The following is a 13,048-nucleotide window of genomic DNA, read 5'->3' on the forward strand; positions in this document are numbered from 1 at the left end:
ATATGTCTAAATTCACAAAGACATGATATTAGGAAATTATGCAGCGAAAGGTTTATTCACACTATATTTCATTTCCACGTGCGTCTACAATCTGGGAAAGTAGCAGCAAGAATGCAATTCTAATTGTAAGCTGGTTGACAAACGCATCAATCACAGTACAGGGTGGAAAGATAAAGGTGTCGCCCTAACGCAAACAAAACCACATCTTTATTTTAAAACTATATTAAAAAAATAAATTCGTGTAACTTAATTATGTAATAAAGCTGATATCTATTCAATGTAACCGTTTTCAGCTTCAATCACCGCCTCCTTACAGATCTGGTGTTGAGATCATGCCTTGTCCACAAGCGCCGGCGGGAACTCTGCGGATGGCGGTGATAATGCTGACTTGTTGTAAGAGGTCATGTTGGTGATGTTCTCAATGTATGCCCAAGCGAAATAGTCTAATGGGTTCAAGTCGGCAAAGGAGGGGGGCTAATGGGAGAAGGGTAAAATTAGTAGCAATCCTTCTGAAGGCAACACTGTGTCTTTTTCGACTTATGCGGCGGCGCCGAGTTCTGCTGCTACACCCAGAAACTTCTAGGGACCACCTGATTTCACCAGAGGATAAGCACACTTTGATGTTAGCTTCCAACCTTACTTCGAAGACGTAGGATGGTACGATGTGGCCCTCACTTGAAACCACCTCAAAGACCACAACCGTGGCAAGAAACTTTGTTTTAATCACCGTAGGCACACTCCTCCTATTTATGTCAACCCAGCGATGCATTTAGAGCCAATTATCCTGTCCTCATCACTTTGATCGGTAGAGTATGAATTGTACAGCGGCGCATCTTCGATCTCGCTCGTTGAACATTGAATCACTTTCAGAAAGTATAGAAGGCTCCTATTGAATTTTGTAAATATCTACATCGAAAGCTTTGGATTTTGTTGGTTGTCGAAATGGACGGGTTTGAAAGGGAGGAAACAACTCTCCGTGTACCCGCCTTTATGTGGCAAGAGTACTCCATAGATAACTAGTAGCTATGTGAACTCAACCTAATCCATACGTCAAAAAGGAAACGATTATTTTGTTTAATGTCAGTTTCGACTCATCTTTCCAAATAAAATAAACAAAAATGCTTGCACATTTTAAAGTGTGTTGTCAAATACTATTTGATTAATTGGAATGTTTATGGAGATGAGTATTAGTTCTTCGTTTATTTGTTGCAGACTATTGTCCTCATCTTTTACGTGTTGTTTCACGACGTTTCGGCGAACTATTCAACAACAAATATGGAAGGCAGTAATTGCTGAAAATGCAGTTAGGAGATTCGGAGTTCCTATACAGTCGCGGTTACCACCTGAGAAAGGGCGGAGAGATAGTCGGCCGAAACCTCGTAAAACAACTAGAAGATGAGGATAAGAGTTCGCAATAAATAAATGAATAAATAATACTCATCTCAACTATGAATTCCAATTTAAAAATATATACCAATTGGTACGGACCCGACAATGGAAGATCAGATAATAAATAAACGTGGATTTATACGAACACAAAATCCAACCTTAATTGAACTTCGGGACCTGTGGCGCAGTGGATAAAGACGTCGAATCTGTACGCATTGCCTCTGAAGCATTGCCTGAAGATAGCAGTTACAATCCTACTCAAAGGCGGCCAGAGGCTTAGTTGGCCAAACCGTGGTGAGACGAAAAACATGAAGGGGCGACAATAAGACAATAATGACCCGTAGTGATAATATAACGGTTTGGAGATTATTACACACCAACAAACAAATAAACTTTATCTTCCGTATTCTGTCTCTCTCTTTCTTTCTTTCTCGCCAGAAACAGATACAGGAAATAATAATGTAATCATAAATTTCTTGTTGTGATTTTCCCCTTTTACCTAATAATGTTTAACCGTATCTAAACGTAGACACACACACACACATGCAAACACACGCGAGCAGACATGTATCTTTAACTGATTTTCTATTACAACTTTCTCCAGACAAAGCATGAAGCCAATATATGAAAAGAGGTATCCATAATAATAATTTTGGAAAGGAAGTTCAAATTACTTCATGTCAACTCTGAAAGAAAATCTAACATCTACAATGAATTTCTGGAACTGTAAACCGTCAAGCGATGAAGTAAGTTACACCATGCAATTTGTAGGGGAGGTATTATGTCTGACAATTCATAGTAAATCCAAATACATAAACTGCCGTAACATACCGTACTGTTCCAACTGACATATCGCCCGAATTACGATACCGCCTGAAAACAAATGCATGCATATATTACACATTAGAAAACATGTTTTAAAACACAAAGTTTTTGTGTTTTTTAGTTTGCTTTATTGTTTTTGCCAGATGATTGAGCTTTCGTGGTAACCTGAATTTAAACACCTAAAAATGTAACTGTAAAACAGCGGATGTGAGGATACCCCCATTAACCTGCAACACTGTTATCATCAGCTGTAAAATTTACTTTCGTTATCTAAGACTCACAAGCATGCAAACCCGCTCACCACTGTACCTAAGGATTTAGTGACTAATGCTCACAGCCCAATAGGCAACGCAGACCACATAGTAATATCAGTTGACATCACATCTAAATCCCAACCTCAATGTGACGACCTATTGCTCGAAACAACAAGCCACTACAACAGAGCTGACTTGGAAGCTATTAGAGAACACATCCCGGATTCCCCATGGACCGATATCTTCTCTCTCCTTGCTGAACAGTGTGCCAATGAGACAACTGAATCGTGCAAAGCGGGCGTTGAAGCACGTGTTTCCTATACGGAAGAATTATAACAAGTCCCACTCACTCCATAGTTCACTGCCGATTGTGAAGCTTCCATTGCCCAAAGACAGCATGAATTCTGTCGGCTTGTGCGTCATAAGTCAAATAAATACAAATAAGCACAACTTTGTAGATGCTAGAAATCTTAGTAAGATTTAAATAGCAATAGCCAAACAAACGCATGGTGAAATAATCAGGGAACGCATCGAATCGCAAAAGATAGGAACTCGTGATTTCTGGAAAAATGTATAATAGTGTAGTGAATAAAGGGCAATCAGTAATTCTCCCACTGAGCAACAACTAGAAGGTTGCATGCATGGCAATGGAGAATGCAGAATGAAGATGAAGACGGGCACGCTAGGTGGCTGCGGTTGGTAACGAACATTTGAAAGACTTAATTGAACCGATCGTTGCTAAGTCACACGAGAAATTACTGTTAAAATCGATGTCGACCACTCAGCACTTGTTCGCCATTGAAACAAATAGGGAAGTCAAAATCTTGAATAAATGGGTGCTGCATGAATTGACCGATAATCAAAAAAAATCTTTGTTTTTAGGTGTCTTCTAGACTCCATCTGCTGAACAAAAACGACCTATTTTTCGACGAGCGGATGTGGACTATGATGAGAATTGTATCCTCTACGTCAACCGGCTTATTGTTCCGCTCAGTGATTGGATGCCGGAGAAGCTCCTAACCACGTCCCGAAGCCGAAATTTCACCAAAATTGGTTACGGTGACTCATGAGTGGTTTGCGGCCGATCTCATCCATCACATCTTCTTGAATCCAGGCGAAACAATCATGACAGAAAAATACTGTCGAGAAATTAACGAAATCCACCAGAAGCTCCAAAGTATGTGCCCGTGTTTGGTCAATATGAAGGGACCAAATCTCATCCATAAACAAGGCTTTTTAGCATGTTACTAAACTGACCTTACAGAAGCTAAATGAATTGAGCTACGGGACTCTGCCTTATCCGCCATATTCAACGAAACTCTCGAAAACTTTCTACGCAAAAAATGTTTCAGAAGCCGAGATGATGCAAAATCGACCTTCAATGACTTCAACGCTTCCAGAACTCCAGATTTATATCCTAATGGGATGAATAAACTTTTTTTATTCTTAGCAAATACACTGCGTATCAAATATATTAACGAGTTTACATTTTTTAAGGAACGAGTGAATAAAACTCCATGAAACTTTGCCACTTCTTTCAGAAGGCGACATACAGTACTTTTTGAGACATTCTTAAATCCGACTTGGTCAAAGATGTCTCGAATTATCTGCCCAGAGTTCTTAACTACTTTACTTTTAATTTGGAGTAGAGAACGGCGGGAAACAACTCTGGATTTACCTTTTTCGGCTCTCTTACGTACCTTTGTAGGGTCCTTGACAAAGTTCCTCACATTTTGATGGTACCTTGCTATCATTTTCGACATATCGAGGGTAGCTTTACCTTTTGCTAGCTGTTCTGTAATAGTACTCTTTTCAGAACTACTCAAACTACCTTTACGACCCATTTTATTGACGAAACAAACTGTCTTGTTAATAATTTGACACATTTCAAATACCGTGGATTCAGCAATTACGATGGCAAATTGTTTACATTGTGAGGAACAGTACGAACATTTTACAGTACGTGCATCTCAGCATTGCCAAAATTTCCGAAGCTTTTGATACGAAACTACCGCTGAAACTCTTAAAAAATGGTCTTTCGTAAATATTTTGACACACAGTGTATGTGATGATTCTAATGGTTTGTATTCTGATTAAGAAAGTTTATTATGAAAGAAATCATTATCTTTTAGAGTTGAACGTCTAAAACAACATTATTTCTGAACAAACCTAATAGTTCTTTCCTCGAACTGCTTTATAGGAGTTTCTTTCCTTTTCCTTCTTTACTGAGTGTATTATCATTTTGAATGTCAAATAAAATGGTAACATGAATCTCGCTTCTCAATACCCTGCCTAGGGCTACTGTATACATTATTTCAAATGTTAATGGCATATGTCCAGAAATTTATAGGGTTAATAATAACGTGGAATAAATCATTGTAAATTAAAAAATACATATTTCGTAAAAGTGAAACAGTAGACCAGAATTAGACCAACAGATATGTCTATAATAACATATGTATAACACTATCGGTTTTACTAAAGATATAAAAGTGAAAGCGCAGATTTCGAATGCAAAGTTCAATAAATTTAATTGATTAAAATTGAGGCCTTTAAAAAAAACAACAGATTAAACTAGACTTCGAATAAAATTATATTTTGGTTAAAAGCTAAAATAATTATGGTGGCAAAATATTATGTAAGACATGATTTGGGAATGTGATCATGTATTGAAATGCAAAAAGCTTTGTAATCTTGGATTTGTGATTTTGAAAATACCGTTTACCAATTTAACAACTCAAATGTATTTGTAAATATTTTGACTTCAATTAGCGAATGTTATAATCTGAATGATACGAACATATTTTCCATTCATATTAATTTTTTTACCATTTTATTAAAATATATATTTTGCAGTTGCTTTTCTAACAAATTGATTGTCGGAAAAGCATTATTCTACACTAAAGAAATTACTATATTTCAGGCATTAATTGAATGAAAAATATTTCGTCAGCACAAATTACCAGAGGACAAGGGCGATAGCAATTAGTCGCGTGCTCTCGTGTAATGAATGAATGTGTGAATGTAGGATTGACATAAAATTCTTAAAGATAAACTAAAATGACCGAAAAATGGGCTGAAATGACTAAATAAATAAAAAGTAAATGACTTAGAATGACTTTAATGAAATAAAGGATGAATTGAATTACCTTAATAATGACGTGTATGCTTAAAAACAAACTGGAATCCTTCAAAAACTACTTGAATGATCTGGAGAATGATTTGAATGGCTTTGAGACTGAGTATTTGTAAAGTGGGTGATCATTTTACATTATATTAATACAGAAATGTGGTCCCCAATTTTATATCACAATAACTACATCATGTAGTAAGAACAGATACTACACTTTGATCTTGGCCAAGAGGCCACGAAAAGGGTATTTATTTGCTCACTCACCTAGCAAATTAGGCGCAAGGCCGATTTTAATGTAAGGAGTGAAGGGAAATGGGTACCAACTCCCGGGGAGTAGGGGATTTAGATAGTGACACTTGGTATGAAGGGTTGGTATTTATTTTCTCCCCCACCGAGCAAATTAGGCACAAGGCCGATTTTTAATGCGGGGCGTGAAGGGGAAATGGGGACCAGCTCCACGAGGAGTAGGGGAGCTGGATAGGGACAATTGGTATGGAGAGTTACCTCTACATTGACAAATAACTTATATATGGGGTTGGTATTTATTTTCTCTCCCACCTAGCAAATTAGGCAGAAGGCCTATTTTTAATGTGAGGAGTGAAGGGAAAATGGGGGCCAACTCCCGGGGAATAGGGGAGCTAGATAAGGACAATTGGTATGAAGGGTTGCCCCTACATTGATCAAGGTCTTATATGTGGGGTTTCCCCCACATATGGTCTTTACTTGCAGTATCTGCCGGAAAAAGATACTACACTTTGATCTTGGCCAAGAGGCCAAGAAAAGGGTATTTATTTGCTCCCCCATCGAGCGTATTAGGCACAAGGCCGATTTTTAATGTGAAAAGTGAAGGGGAAATGGGGGCCAACTCCCCGGGAAGTAGGGGAGCTGGATAGTGACAATTGGTATGGACAGTTACCTCTACATTGACCAATCACTTATATATGGGGATAGTATTTATTTGCTCCCCCCCACCAAGCAAATTAGGCACAAGGCCGGTTTGTTAATGTGAGGAGTGAAGGAGAAATGGGGGCCAACTCCCCGGGGAGTAGAGGTGCTGGATAGGGACAATTGGTATGAAGGGTTTCCCATACATTGACCAAGATCTTATATGTGGTGTTTCCCTCATATATGGTCTTTAATTACATTTTCTGCCCGAACAGATACTACACTTTGATCTTCATATTAAATTTATTCCGCATAAAGAAAAAAGTGAAATATAAAAAAATTCAATATAAAATTTAAAAATTTTAAAAAGTAAAATCTCCAAAAGACAAAACAAATTTAGGCACAAGGTCCTATAAGATCTGGAGAGGGGGGGTGTTGCAGGGTCTTTGTAACTAAAGTAAACATTGGAATCTTTGGCGACATAATATTGAATGGCAAAATTTACCACTTTGTGAAATCTAAAGCTAACTAATGAAATCCAAGCGTTTAAGCCAAAATCATATACTTACAATTTCTCTCTGTGTGTGTATGTGTATATTTATTTTTAAAATTGAAATAAGTGTGTATGTATGTGTGTGAAAAAAGTTCAATTCATTGGAAAAATTAAAGTTTTTAATTTGGTAACAAATACTTCGTGTTGGTGAGTTGGGAAACCAACCTAGAAGAAATGATCAAATAAAATTGCCTAGTGAATTTTTAGTAAGGTCCCTCCCTGAGCTAATCTAAGTAGTTAGACCGCCTACTGTTCTCCGGGGCACCGAAAACAAGCGGGGAGATTTCTAGTGGGAATTGGCTTGGATTCTTTAACAGGTATTTGAGAAAAAAATAAATAGAGCATAAAAAAACAGAAAAGGGGGGAATAGGGGATGTGGTAGAAGGCGATCTCCGTGTAAGCGTTGACCAGGGGTGACAAAATAAAAGAGGGGGGTAATGGTCGGGTAGCCTCGGAAGGTTCTCTAGTGCCAAAACAAACAATCGGGGAACCGCATATAATTTGTATCATCAGTCAAGAGTCTCTTTCATTTTCTATTGCTAACCTAGCGGGATGGGTTCCGTATGACACAGTAACGTGTGTGCCATGCGTATGGTGGTAACACGAATTCAAACTTGGCGCAACGTCGGATGCACAAGCTAGTGTCATGCACCAACCTCCTGTCAAAGACCACTCGAGGTAACCTCCTTCAATCGTATCTGATCTTTACTTTAAGCAGATGTTTAAAGTAGACGATCAGATCCCGATCCGGAACAGATAATCCTTCGCGGACTCGCTTGAGGCGTGTGATACATATGACCATTCTCGCTATTGTCAGGATCGCTAGAAAAAACATTCTTTTCTCCCTAGGCAGCGGCGGATAAATGTTCTCCACAAAGTATGACTCGTCGAGTTCAAGGAGGCGCGGGCTTCGATGCGAGCCGTTACCTCGTTGACGTACCCTAGGAGGGTCTTAAGCCCGCTGCAGCAGAAAAAAAGCATGACCAACCGTTTCTTTCATGCCGTCGTCGCAGCGCAGGCAATAGACCCGCGTCTCATCTTTGTGCAAGTGGAATTCGTCAAAGAGGGGCAGTGCGTTCCGGACAAGTCGTCAGGTAAGGGAAAATTCCGAGTAGGAAGAAAGTCCCGTCCCGACGCCCAACTAAACTGGGAGCGGACATCTTCTAACGACATCCCCATCCGCTCCACTAGCGGTTCCTTTTTGCTACGCACCACTAGCTCCCGATAAAGCCTGTTCCTAAACTGTTCGAAGACACTAGTCTCCGGCAATGTTCTAAACTCTCTAAGGACGGACTGGAATTCGGGGTAGAATTTTTGTTCCCCCCTTGGTCTCCGCCGATTTTTGACCGAGGGGTCAGATGAGAGGTTGGAAAACGAGCTTCCAACCACAGTGACCAATGGAACGTCTACGTACAGTGAACGGTTCAGGAAGGCCAACCTATCTGCGTGCTTGTGACGCAGGAGATCGGGCAGTCCCAAACCTCCCTCGTGGGAAATCGAACACAGACCTCTCTGCAAACATACTGCTTACCCTCGCTCCACAAGAGTGAGTCGACGTGCTCCTGTAAGCTGGTTCATTGTTCTGCAGGGAGGGGAAGTACAGACGGACGGTAAACGATGAACGGAAAGACGTATGTAGCACACGCCTCCATCCGACCCTTCAAGGACAATTTCCTTCGAATCCAAGTCTTGACAGATGATTTGACCTTGGTCTCCACTTCCGACCAGTTTTCCCCCAGTTGGAGACCTGGTCTGAACTACACACCAAGGATCCGGACCGGGTTGTCGGTCCAACTAAAGATGCCCGGACAACCCTCTCGCACCGACCAGGAGACAGTGAATGACTCCGATAGTTTACCGTTGATTTGCACCGCAACTGTCGGTCTGTCATATAGTACAAAGATCCACTTGCGGAGGTCTGGATTTAAACCGACGGCCTCCAACACAGATCCCAGGAACGGATGGTCGACCCTATCGAAAGCCTTGGACTGATCCAAACTGATCAGCGCGGCCTCGGCGTCGTCCTCTATGATCGTGCGTATCAGATGAAGATTGTCCTGAATCGATCTCCCCTTCACATCATAGCTCTGGTCTGGTTCGATCAAGTACGCAACCTGCAACAAATTCGCAATAAGCTTGGCCAAAATCTCTAACTCTGGGTTTAGCAGAGTCAAGGGCCTGAAATCGTCTAAGTCTTCCTCCCCTCCATGCCCTTGACCTTTCCTCAGCAATGTGATTACTCCCTTGGTAATTTGCCGAGGGATGGAACCCTGAACAAACCAATGGTTGAAGATATCCTTTAGAATAGGGGCCAACATGGGCAACAGCCTCAAGTAGAATTCGTAGGGTAGACCATCAAGCCCCGGGGGCTTGTTGCAGCCGACCTGCTTCAACGAAGTAATGATCTCATGATCCGTGACAAGACCATCACAGTTAGCCGCTCGAGCCGCGATGAGACGGGGCGAGTCGGCCAATTAGCTGCCAAACTCTTCGACCTTGAGTCTGGATAGTTGGGTGAAGCGCTCCGATAGATGTTTCCGAAACCCCTCGCAAATCTCCACGTCGACACGAGGGCATGCCCTTTCAGGTCGTTTATTTTTCGAATGTACCCGTCCGAACCGCGCCTTAGAGCAGTCTTACGCTCAACAGCGTCTACATTAACAGCCTCGTTCGAGACTTTCATTAACCTAACCCTAACTATCTGGCCCTCGTACCGCTCGCTAGCCAAGCGGTTGAGGTCTTGTTTAGCTAACGCTATCTCTAGGCCCCCCCTCCGCCGGCCGGGGCAGCCTATTCTCTATACGCTTCTTGGCCTTAGCCTAATCTAGCGCGAGACGTTGGCTGTATTGGACCGAGAAGCGTCTTATCTTAGCTTGGAGATTAACCCACCACTTACTCCCGGTAACCGTCCCCACTCATACCCGCTGGATTAACTCTGTAACCTTCAACCGGTCGTCCTCCAGCTCCAACAAGGTGCTGTTGAACTTCCAGTATCCGGCCAGTTTAGGCCTAGATCTCAAGTTCAAACGGGCCATAACAAGTTTATGGTCCGAGTGTCCTAAAAAGTGGAACGTAGGGTAAGATATGAAGTCTACATCGCATCTTCTGACTAACATTCGATCCAAGTAAGTACTTGAATGGGATGACACATTAGAATGCCACGTCCCCATTTCCCGCCCCGGGTAATCTATGCAAAATCTGTCGACCAGATCGCACGAAGCCATCAGGTCAGACAGACTGCTGTTACGTCACACCGACCCTCTAGTCCCCCCGACCTTATCTACCTTGGGATCGAAGATGGATTTCCAATCACCCATTAAGACTACCCTCTCCGGATCATCTATAAAACCCTCCACCCGACGAAAGAATAAAGCCCTCTCCACAGCGGAATAAGGCGCGTAAACTGCGCCCATCCGAAACACACTGTTATTAACGGCAACGTCGACGACAATCGCCCGTCCGTCCTCGTCTGCATGAACAACTTTCACCGACGCTGAAGGGCGCAATTTACTAGCAAGGAGATTTACGACTAAAGGTATTGCCATATGCTGAGTAAATATCATAATCGTTCACAAGCACCTGTCAATCCCCGTCACAAATAAAGTGGGTATCCTGTATAGCGGCAATATCTGCCTTGAAGTACACCAGATCTTTCAGCACGCGCGCGACATTGGTTCGCAATCTGAGGTCCCTCACATTATAAATAGCCAAGTTTAAAACCATTGCCACCTACCTTATTCAGTGTCACACATTGGCCTGAAGTACCCGGTGATGAGGATGTGGCAGCACTGTCCAAAGCTTCCTGTCAGAAAGTCAGGGTACTCCATTCTTGGCCACGCCCCCCCACGTCCAGGGGAAAAAGTAATTTTAACGGCCTGTAGAAAGAGGGGTGAATATATACAAGGACTCTGCCCTCACATTTAAAAACTAAATTGTTTAGCGAAGGATGAACCGTTTCCACCAGCTGCTGGCTTGGGATTGCATCCTTCGCGGCGTCTATCCACGCCCAGAGGACCTCACTAATATATGTGGTCAACAAGTGAGCGTCCTTAAACTTGGTGTTTTGGTGGGGACTTTTCCCTGGAGGTTGACTGTTTGCCTTTTAGAGCAGTCATTGGCCATGGGTCCCCTCAGCTGGCAGTGCCAGCAGTGAGGTTTTCTCCCCTCCACGATCAGCGTCATAGTTTGCTGTCCAAAATTGTAGCATGGCTGGAACGTTGTCGAAATTGTACTTGTCCAGGACCATCCGAACTTTGTAGTCCCCGGTCAAAACGTTGCGTCGACCGCGGACTGATTCAGTATGGTCCCGACTTGTTTTCCGGTCATATAGCACGGGACGTTCAGTACTGAGACAGTGGTATTCCTCCCGCCGCGGTATACTGGGTGGAGCCGAATGTTCCTGCTTCTGTGTTCGGTCCTGGTCAGTCTTTTTTCATCCTCCTGGCTGGGGAGCAGAATGTCTAACATGGCGAAACTCATTCTGCATATATAGCTTGCCGGAATGTTCAAGTCAATGAGGATGTCAACCATGGTGTCTTTGTTGACACCCGTTAAACTCCTGGTCTTGAGGTCGGAGGTGATCAAGGAGAGAACTCTCTTTTCCAATTTTTCGATCTGTCCCCGAAGGGGTATGATGGTTGTTCGTCACATCCTTGTAAGTGGAGGTGAAGAGTTCCCTATAATCATCGGGTGTTATTTGCTCCAGCTGCTGAGGGCCCCATGCCGTATTCTCGCCCTGGTTGGGGAGAGGATCGGCTGCCGCTGCCTTTTCTTTCTCCAGTGGTGTCGTAGATTGGTTTTGGCCCGTCTTCTGGTCCTTTTCCTTCCTTTTGCCCGGAGACTGAGTCATGGGATTTCTCTTATTAGGCTGTATTGTCGGTGGATTGGTTTTCGGGGCTTTCGGTGGTGTCGGAGTGTTTTAGGGAGCTTTGGGCGGTAGAGGTGCCTTATACCCCCCGAGAAACTTTAGCGATTTCTAAGTGTCCCTGAAAAGTGCTTGGGTTCTTTGGGCAACTCCCTCTTCATCATTTTCCCCTTTGGGCGTTGGAGAGCTGCCTTCATGGGGAGTAGTGCTGGGTTACCGGATGGGAGCTGGTAAACTGGGGGTGCCACGGGCTGTGGACCACCATTATTGCCTTCGGCCTCCACGTCTTCATCTTCTCTCTGTTCATCTGCCGGGACGCTGTCCTCATGGGGAGCCGAAGTGGTGGGGTCTTCTTCGGCCGACGAGGATTGAAGTCGGGGGGTCGTTGGGCGTGGCACCCCCCGGAAAAGTGCCTCTTTCTCTCGTCAGTCGCCTTTCTCCTCCATTTCATCTTGAGGTTGTCCTTTTCGGGAGCTTGAGCAGGAGTGCTTTCTCCAACCGACGAGGGTTGAGGTGGAAAAGGTGCTGCAGGATGTTTACCACCCAAATCGCACCTCATTCCCTCGTCAGTCGCTTCCTTGAATCATCGGTCTGGGACTGCCCTTCTTGGGGAGCCGGGGGCTGGATAGGTTGCCCTTTTGTAGCTGGATCTGCCTGGGTCGACACGCGCTACGACCCTACCTTGGCGTTCTCCTACTTCATTCTTCTTGGTGGGTGCTCCTCCCGATGCAGAGTACTCGAAGGGGGGGGGGTGATATGACCAAAAATTGATCACCTCGACTTTCCCAAATCTCAGTACCCTGTATATCAATTTTGGAGTCTGTAGACAAAAAATTGACAGAGATATTGCGTAGGTAAATGTACACACACAGACAGACACACAGATACACATACAGACAGATACACAGACAAGTTCACTTTTATAGACATATATATATATATATATATATATATATATATATATATATATATATATATATATATAAAGAGAGAGAGAGAGAGTGGCCTTACATAAGAGCAACATCAAAATTGCAGATAACAGACCCCTCTATGTTTCAAAACACGTACACACATGCAGTGGAAACAGCTTCAAAATAATGCCAATCTTTCAAACAGACAATTATTTATATTTACTTACACAGGAA

General features: G+C 43.0%; 1 pseudogene; it reads right to left on the minus strand.

Annotated features, from left to right (window-relative positions):
• Positions 1-5,720: 5,720 nt before the first annotated feature.
• LOC145296512 (U2 spliceosomal RNA) lies at positions 5,721-5,847 on the minus strand (annotated as a pseudogene).
• Positions 5,848-13,048: the final 7,201 nt, after the last annotated feature.

The sequence above is a fragment of the Euprymna scolopes genome, chromosome 16, assembly GCF_053919585.1.
Source record: "Euprymna scolopes isolate OS-2025 chromosome 16, ASM5391958v1, whole genome shotgun sequence".
Classification (NCBI taxonomy): Eukaryota; Metazoa; Mollusca; class Cephalopoda; order Sepiida; family Sepiolidae; genus Euprymna; species Euprymna scolopes.